Source organism: Phyllobates terribilis, unplaced genomic scaffold (assembly GCF_046119375.1).
Source record: "Phyllobates terribilis strain yellow unplaced genomic scaffold, ASM4611937v1 Scaffold_40__1_contigs__length_11209783, whole genome shotgun sequence".
In the NCBI taxonomy this organism is placed as follows: domain Eukaryota; kingdom Metazoa; phylum Chordata; class Amphibia; order Anura; family Dendrobatidae; genus Phyllobates; species Phyllobates terribilis.
The window spans coordinates 5,060,629-5,081,032 of record NW_027362800.1 but is presented as its reverse complement, the minus strand read 5'-3'; the positions used below and the strand labels follow the sequence as shown (position 1 = coordinate 5,081,032).

Genomic DNA, 20,404 nt, shown 5'->3' with positions numbered 1-20,404 from the left:
GGACTTTTCAGAATCCTTGGGTGGCACCGTAGTCGGAAACCAATTCTGGTTATCGCTTCTCGGCCTTTTGGCTAAGATCAAGTGTAGTATCTGTTCTTATCAGTTTAATATCTGATACGTCCCCTATCTGGGGACCATATATTAAATGGATTTTTAGAACAGGGAGATGGAAAAAGAGCTTGCTCTGTCCACTCCACGCATTGACCTGGTATTGCAGTATCTCCAGGACCGGTGCACCCCTTCTTTAATGCAGTTTCTAAAATCAGAAAGAATTGAATTCAATGCTTTTTGTTCATTTTGCTTGTTTGTCGGATTTTGGGATGGACTCTTTGGCTTTGCTTTTCATCTCCTCATTGGATTTTTCATGTTAAAAGTTGCAGAAGCCAGATGACAAGCTCATTTTGGTTCAACTTCAGCAACTGTGCATTGCATTGCCATGTAATGTAATGTAATGCAATGCTATCTATCTAGCTCTCCCTCTATACTTCCTTTCGGATAAACAGACATATTAGGCAAGCATTTTGGAGCTTTCACCTAAATAACTACAGGTGGTGAGATAAGCTGCACAATATAATTGACCTTTCAGTATATTGTTGCACACACACCATCTATTTAGCAAATGCCCTTGTTATCAACAGCAGCCTTTTAAACTCACCTGAGCTAACAGGTATGTGAGCTGGTTACTCTGCTGCGCTTAAAATTTCTTTTTTGGTTTGCTACAATGCCTTTTCTGAAACGTTGTCTCCCTCTGCTGGAGCACTGACTTCTTTCATTTAATGCCTGCAGACTATAAAAGAGAAACCAACCCAAAAAGTTTGGTTGATTAGTCTGTGGCATTCTTTTAAACTGTTGCTTATGGCGGTCTCTGTGAGATTCTCAGTGACATTCAGCCATCCAGGTATCCCGCCTGCAGTAGACGGAACGTGGCAATGGAACGCTGGCTGCGCGTGTCATAATAGGCTCTGAGCCTTTATATACCTGCGCACAGCAGCAGCCACCTTCAGTCTGCTGCTGGACAGCCAGCAGCAGCAGCAGCAGGAGAGGTAATTAATCAGCAACCCTCCTGCTAAGGGTAGACAGCTGCTCGTTCCACCCCCCCCCCCCCGCCTTAATTGGTTCTCCTCCCTTCCAACGGTGTTGAGGCGGGTGGGAACAGCCGGGGGTTGAGGGTACTGTGCTAAAAGAGGTGGAGTTATGCAGATCTAAAACGCGTGGATTGCAGCAGCAGCAAGCCGAAAAGTGCAGGCATGTGAGGGATCTAGAGGTTGACAGCATGTCTTCTTAACGGGAGTCCAGGTGGCCATCTCCACAAATGGACTTTTCAGAATCCTTGGGTGGCACCGTAGTCGGAAACCAATTCTGGTTATCGCTTCTCGGCCTTTTGGCTAAGATCAAGTGTAGTATCTGTTCTTATCAGTTTAATATCTGATACGTCCCCTATCTGGGGACCATATATTAAATGGATTTTTAGAACAGGGAGATGGAAAAAGAGCTTGCTCTGTCCACTCCACGCATTGACCTGGTATTGCAGTATCTCCAGGACCGGTGCACCCCTTCTTTAATGCAGTTTCTAAAATCAGAAAGAATTGAATTCAATGCTTTTTGTTCATTTTGCTTGTTTGTCGGATTTTGGGATGGACTCTTTGGCTTTGCTTTTCATCTCCTCATTGGATTTTTCATGTTAAAAGTTGCAGAAGCCAGATGACAAGCTCATTTTGGTTCAACTTCAGCAACTGTGCATTGCATTGCCATGTAATGTAATGTAATGCAATGCTATCTATCTAGCTCTCCCTCTATACTTCCTTTTGGATAAACAGACATATTAGGCAAGCATTTTGGAGCTTTCACCTAAATAACTACAGGTGGTGAGATAAGCTGCACAATATAATTGACCTTTCAGTATATTGTTGCACACACACCATCTATTTAGCAAATGCCCTTGTTATCAACAGCAGCCTTTTAAACTCACCTGAGCTAACAGGTATGTGAGCTGGTTACTCTGCTGCGCTTAAAATTTATTTTTTGGTTTGCTACAATGCCTTTTCTGAAACGTTGTCTCCCTCTGCTGGAACACTGACTTCTTTCATTTAATGCCTGCAGACTATAAAAGAGAAACCAACCCAAAAAGTTTGGTTGATTAGTCTGTGGCATTCTTTTAAACTGTTGCTTATGGCGGTCTCTGTGAGCTTCTCAGTGACATTCAGCCATCCAGGTATCCCGCCTGCAGTAGACGGAACGTGGCAATGGAACGCTGGCTGCGCGTGTCATAATAGGCTCTGAGCCTTTATATACCTGCGCACAGCAGCAGCCACCTTCAGTCTGCTGCTGGACAGCCAGCAGCAGCAGCAGCAGGAGAGGTAATTAATCAGCAACCCTCCTGCTAAGGGCAGACAGCTGCTCGTTCCACCCCCCCCCCCCGCCTTAATTGGTTCTCCTCCCTTCCAATGGTGTTGAGGCGGGTGGGAACAGCCGGGGGTTGAGGGTACTGTGCTAAAAGAGGTGGAGTTATGCAGATCTAAAACGCGTGGATTGCAGCAGCAGCAAGCCGAAAAGTGCAGGCATGTGAGGGATCTAGAGGTTGACAGCATGTCTTCTTAACGGGAGTCCAGGTGGCCATCTCCACAAATGGACTTTTCAGAATCCTTGGGTGGCACCGTAGTCGGAAACCAATTCTGGTTATCGCTTCTCGGCCTTTTGGCTAAGATCAAGTGTAGTATCTGTTCTTATCAGTTTAATATCTGATACGTCCCCTATCTGGGGACCATATATTAAATGGATTTTTAGAACAGGGAGATGGAAAAAGAGCTTGCTCTGTCCACTCCACACGTTGACCTGGTATTGCAGTATCTCCAGGACCGGTGCACCACTTCTTTAATGCAGTTTCTAAAATCAGAAAGAATTGAATTCAATGCTTTTTGTTCATTTTGCTTGTTTGTCGGATTTTGGGATGGACTCTTTGGCTTTGCTTTTCTTCTCCTCATTGGATTTTTCATGTTAAAAGTTGCAGAAGCCAGATGACAAGCTCATTTTGGTTCAACTTCAGCAACTGTGCATTGCATTGCCATGTAATGTAATGTAATGCAATGCTATCTATCTAGCTCTCCCTCTATACTTCCTTTCGGATAAACAGACATATTAGGCAAGCATTTTGGAGCTTTCACCTAAATAACTACAGGTGGTGAGATAAGCTGCACAATATAATTGACCTTTCAGTATATTGTTGCACACACACCATCTATTTAGCAAATGCCCTTGTTATCAACAGCAGCCTTTTAAACTCACCTGAGCTAACAGGTATGTGAGCTGGTTACTCTGCTGCGCTTAAAATTTCTTTTTTGGTTTGCTACAATGCCTTTTCTGAAACGTTGTCTCCCTCTGCTGGAGCACTGACTTCTTTCATTTAATGCCTGCAGACTATAAAAGAGAAACCAACCCAAAAAGTTTGGTTGATTAGTCTGTGGCATTCTTTTAAACTGTTGCTTATGGCTGTCTCTGTGAGCTTCTCAGTGACATTCAGCCATCCAGGTATCCCGCCTGCAGTAGACGGAATGTGGCAATGGAACGCTGGCTGCGCGTGTCATAATAGGCTCTGAGCCTTTATATACCTGCGCACAGCAGCAGCCACCTTCAGTCTGCTGCTGGACAGCCAGCAGCAGCAGCAGCAGGAGAGGTAATTAATCAGCAACCCTCCTGCTAACGGTAGACAGCTGCTCGTTCCACCCCCCCCCCCTGCCTTAATTGGTTCTCCTCCCTTCCAACGGTGTTGAGGCGGGTGGGAACAGCCGGGGGTTGAGGGTACTGTGCTAAAAGAGGTGGAGTTATGCAGATCTAAAACGCGTGGATTGCAGCAGCAGCAAGCCGAAAAGTGCAGGCATGTGAGGGATCTAGAGGTTGACAGCATGTCTTCTTAACGGGAGTCCAGGTGGCCATCTCCACAAATGGACTTTTCAGAATCCTTGGGTGGCACCGTAGTCGGAAACCAATTCTGGTTATCGCTTCTCGGCCTTTTGGCTAAGATCAAGTGTAGTATCTGTTCTTATCAGTTTAATATCTGATACGTCCCCTATCTGGGGACCATATATTAAATGGATTTTTAGAACAGGGAGATGGAAAAAGAGCTTGCTCTGTCCACTCCACGCATTGACCTGGTATTGCAGTATCTCCAGGACCGGTGCACCCCTTCTTTAATGCAGTTTCTAAAATCAGAAAGAATTGAATTCAATGCTTTTTGTTCATTTTGCTTGTTTGTCGGATTTTGGGATGGACTCTTTGGCTTTGCTTTTCTTCTCCTCATTGGATTTTTCATGTTAAAAGTTGCAGAAGCCAGATGACAAGCTCATTTTGGTTCAACTTCAGCAACTGTGCATTGCATTGCCATGTAATGTAATGTAATGCAATGCTATCTATCTAGCTCTCCCTCTATACTTCCTTTTGGATAAACAGACATATTAGGCAAGCATTTTGGAGCTTTCACCTAAATAACTACAGGTGGTGAGATAAGCTGCACAATATAATTGACCTTTCAGTATATTGTTGCACACACACCATCTATTTAGCAAATGCCCTTGTTATCAACAGCAGCCTTTTAAACTCACCTGAGCTAACAGGTATGTGAGCTGGTTACTCTGCTGCGCTTAAAATTTCTTTTTTGGTTTGCTACAATGCCTTTTCTGAAACGTTGTCTCCCTCTGCTGGAGCACTGACTTCTTTCATTTAATGCCTGCAGACTATAAAAGAGAAACCAACCCAAAAAGTTTGGTTGATTAGTCTGTGGCATTCTTTTAAACTGTTGCTTATGGCTGTCTCTGTGAGCTTCTCAGTGACATTCAGCCATCCAGGTATCCCGCCTGCAGTAGACGGAATGTGGCAATGGAACGCTGGCTGCGCGTGTCATAATAGGCTCTGAGCCTTTATATACCTGCGCACAGCAGCAGCCACCTTCAGTCTGCTGCTGGACAGCCAGCAGCAGCAGCAGCAGGAGAGGTAATTAATCAGCAACCCTCCTGCTAACGGTAGACAGCTGCTCGTTCCACCCCCCCCCCCGCCTTAATTGGTTCTCCTCCCTTCCAACGGTGTTGAGGCGGGTGGGAACAGCCGGGGGTTGAGGGTACTGTGCTAAAAGAGGTGGAGTTATGCAGATCTAAAACGCGTGGATTGCAGCAGCAGCAAGCCGAAAAGTGCAGGCATGTGAGGGATCTAGAGGTTGACAGCATGTCTTCTTAACGGGAGTCCAGGTGGCCATCTCCACAAATGGACTTTTCAGAATCCTTGGGTGGCACCGTAGTCGGAAACCAATTCTGGTTATCGCTTCTCGGCCTTTTGGCTAAGATCAAGTGTAGTATCTGTTCTTATCAGTTTAATATCTGATACGTCCCCTATCTGGGGACCATATATTAAATGGATTTTTAGAACAGGGAGATGGAAAAAGAGCTTGCTCTGTCCACTCCACGCATTGACCTGGTATTGCAGTATCTCCAGGACCGGTGCACCCCTTCTTTAATGCAGTTTCTAAAATCAGAAAGAATTGAATTCAATGCTTTTTGTTCATTTTGCTTGTTTGTCGGATTTTGGGATGGACTCTTTGGCTTTGCTTTTCTTCTCCTCATTGGATTTTTCATGTTAAAAGTTGCAGAAGCCAGATGACAAGCTCATTTTGGTTCAACTTCAGCAACTGTGCATTGCATTGCCATGTAATGTAATGTAATGCAATGCTATCTATCTAGCTCTCCCTCTATACTTCCTTTTGGATAAACAGACATATTAGGCAAGCATTTTGGAGCTTTCACCTAAATAACTACAGGTGGTGAGATAAGCTGCACAATATAATTGACCTTTCAGTATATTGTTGCACACACACCATCTATTTAGCAAATGCCCTTGTTATCAACAGCAGCCTTTTAAACTCACCTGAGCTAACAGGTATGTGAGCTGGTTACTCTGCTGCGCTTAAAATTTCTTTTTTGGTTTGCTACAATGCCTTTTCTGAAACGTTGTCTCCCTCTGCTGGAACACTGACTTCTTTCATTTAATGCCTGCAGACTATAAAAGAGAAACCAACCCAAAAAGTTTGGTTGATTAGTCTGTGGCATTCTTTTAAACTGTTGCTTATGGCGGTCTCTGTGAGCTTCTCAGTGACATTCAGCCATCCAGGTATCCCGCCTGCAGTAGACGGAATGTGGCAATGGAACGCTGGCTGCGCGTGTCATAATAGGCTCTGAGCCTTTATATACCTGCGCACAGCAGCAGCCACCTTCAGTCTGCTGCTGGACAGCCAGCAGCAGCAGCAGCAGGAGAGGTAATTAATCAGCAACCCTCCTGCTAAGGGTAGACAGCTGCTCGTTCCACCCCCCCCCCCCCGCCTTAATTGGTTCTCCTCCCTTCCAACGGTGTTGAGGCGGGTGGGAACAGCCGGGGGTTGAGGGTACTGTGCTAAAAGAGGTGGAGTTATGCAGATCTAAAACGCGTGGATTGCAGCAGCAGCAAGCCGAAAAGTGCAGGCATGTGAGGGATCTAGAGGTTGACAGCATGTCTTCTTAACGGGAGTCCAGGTGGCCATCTCCACAAATGGACTTTTCAGAATCCTTGGGTGGCACCGTAGTCGGAAACCAATTCTGGTTATCGCTTCTCGGCCTTTTGGCTAAGATCAAGTGTAGTATCTGTTCTTATCAGTTTAATATCTGATACGTCCCCTATCTGGGGACCATATATTAAATGGATTTTTAGAACAGGGAGATGGAAAAAGAGCTTGCTCTGTCCACTCCACGCATTGACCTGGTATTGCAGTATCTCCAGGACCGGTGCACCCCTTCTTTAATGCAGTTTCTAAAATCAGAAAGAATTGAATTCAATGCTTTTTGTTCATTTTGCTTGTTTGTCGGATTTTGGGATGGACTCTTTGGCTTTGCTTTTCTTCTCCTCATTGGATTTTTCATGTTAAAAGTTGCAGAAGCCAGATGACAAGCTCATTTTGGTTCAACTTCAGCAACTGTGCATTGCATTGCCATGTAATGTAATGTAATGCAATGCTATCTATCTAGCTCTCCCTCTATACTTCCTTTTGGATAAACAGACATATTAGGCAAGCATTTTGGAGCTTTCACCTAAATAACTACAGGTGGTGAGATATGCTGCACAATATAATTGACCTTTCAGTATATTGTTGCACACACACCATCTATTTAGCAAATGCCCTTGTTATCAACAGCAGCCTTTTAAACTCACCTGAGCTAACAGGTATGTGAGCTGGTTACTCTGCTGCGCTTAAAATTTCTTTTTTGGTTTGCTACAATGCCTTTTCTGAAACGTTGTCTCCCTCTGCTGGAACACTGACTTCTTTCATTTAATGCCTGCAGACTATAAAAGAGAAACCAACCCAAAAAGTTTGGTTGATTAGTCTGTGGCATTCTTTTAAACTGTTGCTTATGGCGGTCTCTGTGAGCTTCTCAGTGACATTCAGCCATCCAGGTATCCCGCCTGCAGTAGACGGAACGTGGCAATGGAACGCTGGCTGCGCGTGTCATAATAGGCTCTGAGCCTTTATATACCTGCGCACAGCAGCAGCCACCTTCAGTCTGCTGCTGGACAGCCAGCAGCAGCAGCAGCAGGAGAGGTAATTAATCAGCAACCCTCCTGCTAAGGGTAGACAGCTGCTCGTTCCACCCCCCCCCCCGCCTTAATTGGTTCTCCTCCCTTCCAACGGTGTTGAGGCGGGTGGGAACAGCCGGGGGTTGAGGGTACTGTGCTAAAAGAGGTGGAGTTATGCAGATCTAAAACGCGTGGATTGCAGCAGCAGCAAGCCGAAAAGTGCAGGCATGTGAGGGATCTAGAGGTTGACAGCATGTCTTCTTAACGGGAGTCCAGGTGGCCATCTCCACAAATGGACTTTTCAGAATCCTTGGGTGGCACCGTAGTCGGAAACCAATTCTGGTTATCGCTTCTCGGCCTTTTGGCTAAGATCAAGTGTAGTATCTGTTCTTATCAGTTTAATATCTGATACGTCCCCTATCTGGGGACCATATATTAAACGGATTTTTAGAACAGGGAGATGGAAAAAGAGCTTGCTCTGTCCACTCCACACGTTGACCTGGTATTGCAGTATCTCCAGGACCGGTGCACCCCTTCTTTAATGCAGTTTCTAAAATCAGAAAGAATTGAATTCAATGCTTTTTGTTCATTTTGCTTGTTTGTCGGATTTTGGGATGGACTCTTTGGCTTTGCTTTTCTTCTCCTCATTGGATTTTTCATGTTAAAAGTTGCAGAAGCCAGATGACAAGCTCATTTTGGTTCAACTTCAGCAACTGTGCATTGCATTGCCATGTAATGTAATGTAATGCAATGCTATCTATCTAGCTCTCCCTCTATACTTCCTTTCGGATAAACAGACATATTAGGCAAGCATTTTGGAGCTTTCACCTAAATAACTACAGGTGGTGAGATAAGCTGCACAATATAATTGACCTTTCAGTATATTGTTGCACACACACCATCTATTTAGCAAATGCCCTTGTTATCAACAGCAGCCTTTTAAACTCACCTGAGCTAACAGGTATGTGAGCTGGTTACTCTGCTGCGCTTAAAATTTCTTTTTTGGTTTGCTACAATGCCTTTTCTGAAACGTTGTCTCCCTCTGCTGGAGCACTGACTTCTTTCATTTAATGCCTACAGACTATAAAAGAGAAACCAACCCAAAAAGTTTGGTTGATTAGTCTGTGGCATTCTTTTAAACTGTTGCTTATGGCTGTCTCTGTGAGCTTCTCAGTGACATTCAGCCATCCAGGTATCCCGCCTGCAGTAGACGGAATGTGGCAATGGAACGCTGGCTGCGCGTGTCATAATAGGCTCTGAGCCTTTATATACCTGCGCACAGCAGCAGCCACCTTCAGTCTGCTGCTGGACAGCCAGCAGCAGCAGCAGCAGGAGAGGTAATTAATCAGCAACCCTCCTGCTAACGGTAGACAGCTGCTCGTTCCACCCCCCCCCCGCCTTAATTGGTTCTCCTCCCTTCCAACGGTGTTGAGGCGGGTGGGAACAGCCGGGGGTTGAGGGTACTGTGCTAAAAGAGGTGGAGTTATGCAGATCTAAAACGCGTGGATTGCAGCAGCAGCAAGCCGAAAAGTGCAGGCATGTGAGGGATCTAGAGGTTGACAGCATGTCTTCTTAACGGGAGTCCAGGTGGCCATCTCCACAAATGGACTTTTCAGAATCCTTGGGTGGCACCGTAGTCGGAAACCAATTCTGGTTATCGCTTCTCGGCCTTTTGGCTAAGATCAAGTGTAGTATCTGTTCTTATCAGTTTAATATCTGATACGTCCCCTATCTGGGGACCATATATTAAATGGATTTTTAGAACAGGGAGATGGAAAAAGAGCTTGCTCTGTCCACTCCACGCATTGACCTGGTATTGCAGTATCTCCAGGACCGGTGCACCCCTTCTTTAATGCAGTTTCTAAAATCAGAAAGAATTGAATTCAATGCTTTTTGTTCATTTTGCTTGTTTGTCGGATTTTGGGATGGACTCTTTGGCTTTGCTTTTCTTCTCCTCATTGGATTTTTCATGTTAAAAGTTGCAGAAGCCAGATGACAAGCTCATTTTGGTTCAACTTCAGCAACTGTGCATTGCATTGCCATGTAATGTAATGTAATGCAATGCTATCTATCTAGCTCTCCCTCTATACTTCCTTTTGGATAAACAGACATATTAGGCAAGCATTTTGGAGCTTTCACCTAAATAACTACAGGTGGTGAGATAAGCTGCACAATATAATTGACCTTTCAGTATACTGTTGCACACACACCATCTATTTAGCAAATGCCCTTGTTATCAACAGCAGCCTTTTAAACTCACCTGAGCTAACAGGTATGTGAGCTGGTTACTCTGCTGCGCTTAAAATTTCTTTTTTGGTTTGCTACAATGCCTTTTCTGAAACGTTGTCTCCCTCTGCTGGAACACTGACTTCTTTCATTTAATGCCTGCAGACTATAAAAGAGAAACCAACCCAAAAAGTTTGGTTGATTAGTCTGTGGCATTCTTTTAAACTGTTGCTTATGGCGGTCTCTGTGAGCTTCTCAGTGACATTCAGCCATCCAGGTATCCCGCCTGCAGTAGACGGAACGTGGCAATGGAACGCTGGCTGCGCGTGTCATAATAGGCTCTGAGCCTTTATATACCTGCGCACAGCAGCAGCCACCTTCAGTCTGCTGCTGGACAGCCAGCAGCAGCAGCAGCAGGAGAGGTAATTAATCAGCAACCCTCCTGCTAAGGGTAGACAGCTGCTCGTTCCACCCCCCCCCCCCCGCCTTAATTGGTTCTCCTCCCTTCCAACGGTGTTGAGGCGGGTGGGAACAGCCGGGGGTTGAGGGTACTGTGCTAAAAGAGGTGGAGTTATGCAGATCTAAAACGCGTGGATTGCAGCAGCAGCAAGCCGAAAAGTGCAGGCATGTGAGGGATCTAGAGGTTGACAGCATGTCTTCTTAACGGGAGTCCAGGTGGCCATCTCCACAAATGGACTTTTCAGAATCCTTGGGTGGCACCGTAGTCGGAAACCAATTCTGGTTATCGCTTCTCGGCCTTTTGGCTAAGATCAAGTGTAGTATCTGTTCTTATCAGTTTAATATCTGATACGTCCCCTATCTGGGGACCATATATTAAATGGATTTTTAGAACAGGGAGATGGAAAAAGAGCTTGCTCTGTCCACTCCACGCATTGACCTGGTATTGCAGTATCTCCAGGACCGGTGCACCCCTTCTTTAATGCAGTTTCTAAAATCAGAAAGAATTGAATTCAATGCTTTTTGTTCATTTTGCTTGTTTGTCGGATTTTGGGATGGACTCTTTGGCTTTGCTTTTCTTCTCCTCATTGGATTTTTCATGTTAAAAGTTGCAGAAGCCAGATGACAAGCTCATTTTGGTTCAACTTCAGCAACTGTGCATTGCATTGCCATGTAATGTAATGTAATGCAATGCTATCTATCTAGCTCTCCCTCTATACTTCCTTTTGGATAAACAGACATATTAGGCAAGCATTTTGGAGCTTTCACCTAAATAACTACAGGTGGTGAGATAAGCTGCACAATATAATTGACCTTTCAGTATATTGTTGCACACACACCATCTATTTAGCAAATGCCCTTGTTATCAACAGCAGCCTTTTAAACTCACCTGAGCTAACAGGTATGTGAGCTGGTTACTCTGCTGCGCTTAAAATTTCTTTTTTGGTTTGCTACAATGCCTTTTCTGAAACGTTGTCTCCCTCTGCTGGAACACTGACTTCTTTCATTTAATGCCTGCAGACTATAAAAGAGAAACCAACCCAAAAAGTTTGGTTGATTAGTCTGTGGCATTCTTTTAAACTGTTGCTTATGGCGGTCTCTGTGAGCTTCTCAGTGACATTCAGCCATCCAGGTATCCCGCCTGCAGTAGACGGAACGTGGCAATGGAACGCTGGCTGCGCGTGTCATAATAGGCTCTGAGCCTTTATATACCTGCGCACAGCAGCAGCCACCTTCAGTCTGCTGCTGGACAGCCAGCAGCAGCAGCAGCAGGAGAGGTAATTAATCAGCAACCCTCCTGCTAAGGGTAGACAGCTGCTCGTTCCACCCCCCCCCCCCGCCTTAATTGGTTCTCCTCCCTTCCAACGGTGTTGAGGCGGGTGGGAACAGCCGGGGGTTGAGGGTACTGTGCTAAAAGAGGTGGAGTTATGCAGATCTAAAACGCGTGGATTGCAGCAGCAGCAAGCCGAAAAGTGCAGGCATGTGAGGGATCTAGAGGTTGACAGCATGTCTTCTTAACGGGAGTCCAGGTGGCCATCTCCACAAATGGACTTTTCAGAATCCTTGGGTGGCACCGTAGTCGGAAACCAATTCTGGTTATCGCTTCTCGGCCTTTTGGCTAAGATCAAGTGTAGTATCTGTTCTTATCAGTTTAATATCTGATACGTCCCCTATCTGGGGACCATATATTAAATGGATTTTTAGAACAGGGAGATGGAAAAAGAGCTTGCTCTGTCCACTCCACACGTTGACCTGGTATTGCAGTATCTCCAGGACCGGTGCACCCCTTCTTTAATGCAGTTTCTAAAATCAGAAAGAATTGAATTCAATGCTTTTTGTTCATTTTGCTTGTTTGTCGGATTTTGGGATGGACTCTTTGGCTTTGCTTTTCTTCTCCTCATTGGATTTTTCATGTTAAAAGTTGCAGAAGCCAGATGACAAGCTCATTTTGGTTCAACTTCAGCAACTGTGCATTGCATTGCCATGTAATGTAATGTAATGCAATGCTATCTATCTAGCTCTCCCTCTATACTTCCTTTCGGATAAACAGACATATTAGGCAAGCATTTTGGAGCTTTCACCTAAATAACTACAGGTGGTGAGATAAGCTGCACAATATAATTGACCTTTCAGTATATTGTTGCACACACACCATCTATTTAGCAAATGCCCTTGTTATCAACAGCAGCCTTTTAAACTCACCTGAGCTAACAGGTATGTGAGCTGGTTACTCTGCTGCGCTTAAAATTTCTTTTTTGGTTTGCTACAATGCCTTTTCTGAAACGTTGTCTCCCTCTGCTGGAGCACTGACTTCTTTCATTTAATGCCTGCAGACTATAAAAGAGAAACCAACCCAAAAAGTTTGGTTGATTAGTCTGTGGCATTCTTTTAAACTGTTGCTTATGGCTGTCTCTGTGAGCTTCTCAGTGACATTCAGCCATCCAGGTATCCCGCCTGCAGTAGACGGAATGTGGCAATGGAACGCTGGCTGCGCGTGTCATAATAGGCTCTGAGCCTTTATATACCTGCGCACAGCAGCAGCCACCTTCAGTCTGCTGCTGGACAGCCAGCAGCAGCAGCAGCAGGAGAGGTAATTAATCAGCAACCCTCCTGCTAACGGTAGACAGCTGCTCGTTCCACCCCCCCCCCCGCCTTAATTGGTTCTCCTCCCTTCCAACGGTGTTGAGGCGGGTGGGAACAGCCGGGGGTTGAGGGTACTGTGCTAAAAGAGGTGGAGTTATGCAGATCTAAAACGCGTGGATTGCAGCAGCAGCAAGCCGAAAAGTGCAGGCATGTGAGGGATCTAGAGGTTGACAGCATGTCTTCTTAACGGGAGTCCAGGTGGCCATCTCCACAAATGGACTTTTCAGAATCCTTGGGTGGCACCGTAGTCGGAAACCAATTCTGGTTATCGCTTCTCGGCCTTTTGGCTAAGATCAAGTGTAGTATCTGTTCTTATCAGTTTAATATCTGATACGTCCCCTATCTGGGGACCATATATTAAATGGATTTTTAGAACAGGGAGATGGAAAAAGAGCTTGCTCTGTCCACTCCACGCATTGACCTGGTATTGCAGTATCTCCAGGACCGGTGCACCCCTTCTTTAATGCAGTTTCTAAAATCAGAAAGAATTGAATTCAATGCTTTTTGTTCATTTTGCTTGTTTGTCGGATTTTGGGATGGACTCTTTGGCTTTGCTTTTCTTCTCCTCATTGGATTTTTCATGTTAAAAGTTGCAGAAGCCAGATGACAAGCTCATTTTGGTTCAACTTCAGCAACTGTGCATTGCATTGCCATGTAATGTAATGCAATGCAATGCTATCTATCTAGCTCTCCCTCTATACTTCCTTTTGGATAAACAGACATATTAGGCAAGCATTTTGGAGCTTTCACCTAAATAACTACAGGTGGTGAGATAAGCTGCACAATATAATTGACCTTTCAGTATATTGTTGCACACACACCATCTATTTAGCAAATGCCCTTGTTATCAACAGCAGCCTTTTAAACTCACCTGAGCTAACAGGTATGTGAGCTGGTTACTCTGCTGCGCTTAAAATTTCTTTTTTGGTTTGCTACAATGCCTTTTCTGAAACGTTGTCTCCCTCTGCTGGAACACTGACTTCTTTCATTTAATGCCTGCAGACTATAAAAGAGAAACCAACCCAAAAAGTTTGGTTGATTAGTCTGTGGCATTCTTTTAAACTGTTGCTTATGGCGGTCTCTGTGAGCTTCTCAGTGACATTCAGCCATCCAGGTATCCCGCCTGCAGTAGACGGAACGTGGCAATGGAACGCTGGCTGCGCGTGTCATAATAGGCTCTGAGCCTTTATATACCTGCGCACAGCAGCAGCCACCTTCAGTCTGCTGCTGGACAGCCAGCAGCAGCAGCAGCAGGAGAGGTAATTAATCAGCAACCCTCCTGCTAAGGGTAGACAGCTGCTCGTTCCACCCCCCCCCTGCCTTAATTGGTTCTCCTCCCTTCCAACGGTGTTGAGGCGGGTGGGAACAGCCGGGGGTTGAGGGTACTGTGCTAAAAGAGGTGGAGTTATGCAGATCTAAAACGCGTGGATTGCAGCAGCAGCAAGCCGAAAAGTGCAGGCATGTGAGGGATCTAGAGGTTGACAGCATGTCTTCTTAACGGGAGTCCAGGTGGCCATCTCCACAAATGGACTTTTCAGAATCCTTGGGTGGCACCGTAGTCGGAAACCAATTCTGGTTATCGCTTCTCGGCCTTTTGGCTAAGATCAAGTGTAGTATCTGTTCTTATCAGTTTAATATCTGATACGTCCCCTATCTGGGGACCATATATTAAATGGATTTTTAGAACAGGGAGATGGAAAAAGAGCTTGCTCTGTCCACTCCACGCATTGACCTGGTATTGCAGTATCTCCAGGACCGGTGCACCCCTTTTTAATGCAGTTTCTAAAATCAGAAAGAATTGAATTCAATGCTTTTTGTTCATTTTGCTTGTTTGTCGGATTTTGGGATGGACTCTTTGGCTTTGCTTTTCTTCTCCTCATTGGATTTTTCATGTTAAAAGTTGCAGAAGCCAGATGACAAGCTCATTTTGGTTCAACTTCAGCAACTGTGCATTGCATTGCCATGTAATGTAATGTAATGCAATGCTATCTATCTAGCTCTCCCTCTATACTTCCTTTTGGATAAACAGACATATTAGGCAAGCATTTGGGAGCTTTCACCTAAATAACTACAGGTGGTGAGATAAGCTGCACAATATAATTGACCTTTCAGTATATTGTTGCACACACACCATCTATTTAGTAAATGCCCTTGTTATCAACAGCAGCCTTTTAAACTCACCTGAGCTAACAGGTATGTGAGCTGGTTACTCTGCTGCGCTTAAAATTTCTTTTTTGGTTTGCTACAATGCCTTTTCTGAAACGTTGTCTCCCTCTGCTGGAACACTGACTTCTTTCATTTAATGCCTGCAGACTATAAAAGAGAAACCAACCCAAAAAGTTTGGTTGATTAGTCTGTGGCATTCTTTTAAACTGTTGCTTATGGCGGTCTCTGTGAGCTTCTCAGTGACATTCAGCCATTCAGGTATCCCGCCTGCAGTAGACGGAATGTGGCAATGGAACGCTGGCTGCGCGTGTCATAATAGGCTCTGAGCCTTTATATACCTGCGCACAGCAGCAGCCACCTTCAGTCTGCTGCTGGACAGCCAGCAGCAGCAGCAGCAGGAGAGGTAATTAATCAGCAACCCTCCTGCTAAGGGTAGACAGCTGCTCGTTCCACCCCCCCCCCGCCTTAATTGGTTCTCCTCCCTTCCAACGGTGTTGAGGCGGGTGGGAACAGCCGGGGGTTGAGGGTACTGTGCTAAAAGAGGTGGAGTTATGCAGATCTAAAACGCGTGGATTGCAGCAGCAGCAAGCCGAAAAGTGCAGGCATGTGAGGGATCTAGAGGTTGACAGCATGTCTTCTTAACGGGAGTCCAGGTGGCCATCTCCACAAATGGACTTTTCAGAATCCTTGGGTGGCACCGTAGTCGGAAACCAATTCTGGTTATCGCTTCTCGGCCTTTTGGCTAAGATCAAGTGTAGTATCTGTTCTTATCAGTTTAATATCTGATACGTCCCCTATCTGGGGACCATATATTAAATGGATTTTTAGAACAGGGAGATGGAAAAAGAGCTTGCTCTGTCCACTCCACGCATTGACCTGGTATTGCAGTATCTCCAGGACCGGTGCACCCCTTCTTTAATGCAGTTTCTAAAATCAGAAAGAATTGAATTCAATGCTTTTTGTTCATTTTGCTTGTTTGTCGGATTTTGGGATGGCCTCTTTGGCTTTGCTTTTCTTCTCCTCATTGGATTTTTCATGTTAAAAGTTGCAGAAGCCAGATGACAAGCTCATTTTGGTTCAACTTCAGCAACTGTGCATTGCATTGCCATGTAATGTAATGTAATGCAATGCTATCTATCTAGCTCTCCCTCTATACTTCCTTTTGGATAAACAGACATATTAGGCAAGCATTTTGGAGCTTTCACCTAAATAACTACAGGTGGTGAGATAAGCTGCACAATATAATTGACCTTTCAGTATATTGTTGCACACACACCATCTATTTAGCAAATGCCCTTGTTATCAACAGCAGCCTTTTAAACTCACCTGAGCTAACAGGTATGTGAGCTGGTTACTCTGCTGCGCTTAAAATTTCTTTTTTGGTTTGCTACAATGCCTTTTCTGAAACGTTGTCTCCCTCTGCTGGAACACTGACTTCTTTCATTTAATGCCTGCAGACTATAAAAGAGAAACCAACCCAAAAAGTTTGGTTGATTAGTCTGTGGCATTCTTTTAAACTGTTGCTTATGGCGGTCTCTGTGAGCTTCTCAGTGACATTCAGCCATCCAGGTATCCCGCCTGCAGTAGACGGAATGTGGCAATGGAACGCTGGCTGCGCGTGTCATAATAGGCTCTGAGCCTTTATATACCTGCGCACAGCAGCAGCCACCTTCAGTCTGCTGCTGGACAGCCAGCAGCAGCAGCAGCAGGAGAGGTAATTAATCAGCAACCCTCCTGCTAAGGGTAGACAGCTGCTTGTTCCACCCCCCCCCCCGCCTTAATTGGTTCTCCTCCCTTCCAACGGTGTTGAGGCGGGTGGGAACAGCCGGGGGTTGAGGGTACTGTGCTAAAAGAGGTGGAGTTATGCAGATCTAAAACGCGTGGATTGCAGCAGCAGCAAGCCGAAAAGTGCAGGCATGTGAGGGATCTAGAGGTTGACAGCATGTCTTCTTAACGGGAGTCCAGGTGGCCATCTCCACAAATGGACTTTTCAGAATCCTTGGGTGGCACCGTAGTCGGAAACCAATTCTGGTTATCGCTTCTCGGCCTTTTGGCTAAGATCAAGTGTAGTATCTGTTCTTATCAGTTTAATATCTGATACGTCCCCTATCTGGGGACCATATATTAAATGGATTTTTAGAACAGGGAGATGGAAAAAGAGCTTGCTCTGTCCACTCCACGCATTGACCTGGTATTGCAGTATCTCCAGGACCGGTGCACCTCTTCTTTAATGCAGTTTCTAAAATCAGAAAGAATTGAATTCAATGCTTTTTGTTCATTTTGCTTGTTTGTCGGATTTTGGGATGGACTCTTTGGCTTTGCTTTTCTTCTCCTCATTGGATTTTTCATGTTAAAAGTTGCAGAAGCCAGATGACAAGCTCATTTTGGTTCAACTTCAGCAACTGTGCATTGCATTGCCATGTAATGTAATGTAATGCAATGCTATCTATCTAGCTCTCCCTCTATACTTCCTTTTGGATAAACAGACATATTAGGCAAGCGTTTTGGAGCTTTCACCTAAATAACTACAGGTGGTGAGATAAGCTGCACAATATAATTGACCTTTCAGTATATTGTTGCACACACACCATCTATTTAGCAAATGCCCTTGTTATCAACAGCAGCCTTTTAAACTCACCTGAGCTAACAGGTATGTGAGCTGGTTACTCTGCTGCGCTTAAAATTTCTTTTTTGGTTTGCTACAATGCCTTTTCTGAAACGTTGTCTCCCTCTGCTGGAACACTGACTTCTTTCATTTAATGCCTGCAGACTATAAAAGAGAAACCAACCCAAAAAGTTTGGTTGATTAGTCTGTGGCATTCTTTTAAACTGTTGCTTATGGCGGTCTCTGTGAGCTTCTCAGTGACATTCAGCCATCCAGGTATCCCACCTACAGTAGACGGAATGTGGCAATGGAACGCTGGCTGCGCGTGTCATAATAGGCTCTGAGCCTTTATATACCTGCGCACAGCAGCAGCCACCTTCAGTCTGCTGCTGGACAGCCAGCAGCAGCAGCAGCAGGAGAGGTAATTAATCAGCAACCCTCCTGCTAAGGGTAGACAGCTGCTCGTTCCACCCCCCCCCGCCTTAATTGGTTCTCCTCCCTTCCAACGGTGTTGAGGCGGGTGGGAACAGCCGGGGGTTGAGGGTACTGTGCTAAAAGAGGTGGAGTTATGCAGATCTAAAACGCGTGGATTGCAGCAGCAGCAAGCCGAAAAGTGCAGGCATGTGAGGGATCTAGAGGTTGACAGCATGTCTTCTTAACGGGAGTCCAGGTGGCCATCTCCACAAATGGACTTTTCAGAATCCTTGGGTGGCACCGTAGTCGGAAACCAATTCTGGTTATCGCTTCTCGGCCTTTTGGCTAAGATCAAGTGTAGTATCTGTTCTTATCAGTTTAATATCTGATACATCCCCTATCTGGGGACCATATATTAAATGGATTTTTAGAACAGGGAGATGGAAAAAGAGCTTGCTCTGTCCACTCCACGCATTGACCTGGTATTGCAGTATCTCCAGGACCGGTGCACCCCTTCTTTAATGCAGTTTCTAAAATCAGAAAGAATTGAATTCAATGCTTTTTGTTCATTTTGCTTGTTTGTCGGATTTTGGGATGGACTCTTTGGCTTTGCTTTTCTTCTCCTCATTGGATTTTTCATGTTAAAAGTTGCAGAAGCCAGATGACAAGCTCATTTTGGTTCAACTTCAGCAACTGTGCATTGCATTGCCATGTAATGTAATGTAATGCAATGCTATCTATCTAGCTCTCCCTCTATACTTCCTTTTGGATAAACAGACATATTAGGCAAGCATTTTGGAGCTTTCACCTAAATAACTACAGGTGGTGAGATAAGCTGCACAATATAATTGACCTTTCAGTATATTGTTGCACACACACCATCTATTTAGCAAATGCCCTTGTTATCAACAGCAGCCTTTTAAACTCACCTGAGCTAACAGGTATGTGAGCTGGTTACTCTGCTGCGCTTAAAATTTCTTTTTTGGTTTGCTACAATGCCTTTTCTGAAACGTTGTCTCCCTCTGCTGGAACACTGACTTCTTTCATTTAATGCCTGCAGACTATAAAAGAGAAACCAACCCAAAAAGTTTGGTTGATTAGTCTGTGGCATTCTTTTAAACTGTTGCTTATGGCGGTCTCTGTGAGCTTCTCAGTGACATTCAGCCATCCAGGTATCCCGCCTGCAGTAGACGGAACGTGGCAATGGAACGCTGGCTGCGCGTGTCATAATAGGCTCTGAGCCTTTATATACCTGCGCACAGCAGCAGCCACCTTCAGTCTGCTGCTGGACAGCCAGCAGCAGCAGCAGCAGGAGAGGTAATTAATCAGCAACCCTCCTGCTAAGGGTAGACAGCTGCTCGTTCCACCCCCCCCCCCCCGCCTTAATTGGTTCTCCTCCCTTCCAACGGTGTTGAGGCGGGTGGGAACAGCCGGGGGTTGAGGGTACTGTGCTAAAAGAGGTGGAGTTATGCAGATCTAAAACGCGTGGATTGCAGCAGCAGCAAGCCGAAAAGTGCAGGCATGTGAGGGATCTAGAGGTTGACAGCATGTCTTCTTAACGGGAGTCCAGGTGGCCATCTCCACAAATGGACTTTTCAGAATCCTTGGGTGGCACCGTAGTCGGAAACCAATTCTGGTTATCGCTTCTCGGCCTTTTGGCTAAGATCAAGTGTAGTATCTGTTCTTATCAGTTTAATATCTGATACGTCCCCTATCTGGGGACCATATATTAAATGGATTTTTAGAACAGGGAGATGGAAAAAGAGCTTGCTCTGTCCACTCCACGCATTGACCTGGTATTGCAGTATCTCCAGGACCGGTGCACCCCTTCTTTAATGCAGTTTCTAAAATCAGAAAGAATTGAATTCAATGCTTTTTGTTCATTTTGCTTGTTTGTCGGATTTTGGGATGGACTCTTTGGCTTTGCTTTTCTTCTCCTCATTGGATTTTTCATGTTAAAAGTTGCAGAAGCCAGATGACAAGCTCATTTTGGTTCAACTTCAGCAACTGTGCATTGCATTGCCATGTAATGTAATGTAATGCAATGCTATCTATCTAGCTCTCCCTCTATACTTCCTTTTGGATAAACAGACATATTAGGCAAGCATTTTGGAGCTTTCACCTAAATAACTACAGGTGGTGAGATAAGCTGCACAATATAATTGACCTTTCAGTATATTGTTGCACACACACCATCTATTTAGCAAATGCCCTTGTTATCAACAGCAGCCTTTTAAACTCACCTGAGCTAACAGGTATGTGAGCTGGTTACTCTGCTGCGCTTAAAATTTCTTTTTTGGTTTGCTA

General features: G+C 45.0%; 16 non-coding genes across 16 annotated transcripts; all 16 read left to right on the top strand.

The window, feature by feature from the left end:
* The first annotated feature begins 51 nt into the window (after nucleotides 1-51).
* On the top strand, nucleotides 52-242 carry LOC141187752 (U2 spliceosomal RNA). Its single transcript, XR_012261908.1, has one exon. It is a non-coding gene; the product is annotated as a U2 spliceosomal RNA (small nuclear RNA).
* A 1,123-nt stretch (nucleotides 243-1,365) lies between these two features.
* Nucleotides 1,366-1,556, top strand: LOC141187751 (U2 spliceosomal RNA). Its single transcript, XR_012261907.1, has one exon. It is a non-coding gene; the product is annotated as a U2 spliceosomal RNA (small nuclear RNA).
* A 1,122-nt stretch (nucleotides 1,557-2,678) lies between these two features.
* Nucleotides 2,679-2,869, top strand: LOC141185245 (U2 spliceosomal RNA). The gene has a single exon (XR_012259925.1). It is a non-coding gene; the product is annotated as a U2 spliceosomal RNA (small nuclear RNA).
* A 1,122-nt stretch (nucleotides 2,870-3,991) lies between these two features.
* LOC141187748 (U2 spliceosomal RNA) lies at nucleotides 3,992-4,182 on the top strand. The gene has a single exon (XR_012261905.1). It is a non-coding gene; the product is annotated as a U2 spliceosomal RNA (small nuclear RNA).
* A 1,121-nt stretch (nucleotides 4,183-5,303) lies between these two features.
* LOC141187747 (U2 spliceosomal RNA) lies at nucleotides 5,304-5,494 on the top strand. Its single transcript, XR_012261904.1, has one exon. It is a non-coding gene; the product is annotated as a U2 spliceosomal RNA (small nuclear RNA).
* A 1,123-nt stretch (nucleotides 5,495-6,617) lies between these two features.
* LOC141187746 (U2 spliceosomal RNA) lies at nucleotides 6,618-6,808 on the top strand. The gene has a single exon (XR_012261903.1). It is a non-coding gene; the product is annotated as a U2 spliceosomal RNA (small nuclear RNA).
* A 1,121-nt stretch (nucleotides 6,809-7,929) lies between these two features.
* On the top strand, nucleotides 7,930-8,120 carry LOC141185159 (U2 spliceosomal RNA). Its single transcript, XR_012259847.1, has one exon. It is a non-coding gene; the product is annotated as a U2 spliceosomal RNA (small nuclear RNA).
* Nucleotides 8,121-9,240: 1,120 nt separating this feature from the next.
* Nucleotides 9,241-9,431, top strand: LOC141187745 (U2 spliceosomal RNA). Its single transcript, XR_012261902.1, has one exon. It is a non-coding gene; the product is annotated as a U2 spliceosomal RNA (small nuclear RNA).
* A 1,123-nt stretch (nucleotides 9,432-10,554) lies between these two features.
* On the top strand, nucleotides 10,555-10,745 carry LOC141187744 (U2 spliceosomal RNA). Its single transcript, XR_012261901.1, has one exon. It is a non-coding gene; the product is annotated as a U2 spliceosomal RNA (small nuclear RNA).
* Nucleotides 10,746-11,867: 1,122 nt separating this feature from the next.
* Nucleotides 11,868-12,058, top strand: LOC141185049 (U2 spliceosomal RNA). Its single transcript, XR_012259747.1, has one exon. It is a non-coding gene; the product is annotated as a U2 spliceosomal RNA (small nuclear RNA).
* Nucleotides 12,059-13,179: 1,121 nt separating this feature from the next.
* On the top strand, nucleotides 13,180-13,370 carry LOC141187742 (U2 spliceosomal RNA). The gene has a single exon (XR_012261899.1). It is a non-coding gene; the product is annotated as a U2 spliceosomal RNA (small nuclear RNA).
* Nucleotides 13,371-14,490: 1,120 nt separating this feature from the next.
* Nucleotides 14,491-14,681, top strand: LOC141187741 (U2 spliceosomal RNA). Its single transcript, XR_012261898.1, has one exon. It is a non-coding gene; the product is annotated as a U2 spliceosomal RNA (small nuclear RNA).
* A 1,119-nt stretch (nucleotides 14,682-15,800) lies between these two features.
* On the top strand, nucleotides 15,801-15,991 carry LOC141187740 (U2 spliceosomal RNA). Its single transcript, XR_012261897.1, has one exon. It is a non-coding gene; the product is annotated as a U2 spliceosomal RNA (small nuclear RNA).
* A 1,121-nt stretch (nucleotides 15,992-17,112) lies between these two features.
* Nucleotides 17,113-17,303, top strand: LOC141191189 (U2 spliceosomal RNA). Its single transcript, XR_012265188.1, has one exon. It is a non-coding gene; the product is annotated as a U2 spliceosomal RNA (small nuclear RNA).
* A 1,119-nt stretch (nucleotides 17,304-18,422) lies between these two features.
* LOC141184631 (U2 spliceosomal RNA) lies at nucleotides 18,423-18,613 on the top strand. Its single transcript, XR_012259368.1, has one exon. It is a non-coding gene; the product is annotated as a U2 spliceosomal RNA (small nuclear RNA).
* Nucleotides 18,614-19,736: 1,123 nt separating this feature from the next.
* On the top strand, nucleotides 19,737-19,927 carry LOC141187739 (U2 spliceosomal RNA). Its single transcript, XR_012261896.1, has one exon. It is a non-coding gene; the product is annotated as a U2 spliceosomal RNA (small nuclear RNA).
* The last annotated feature ends 477 nt before the right edge of the window (nucleotides 19,928-20,404 follow it).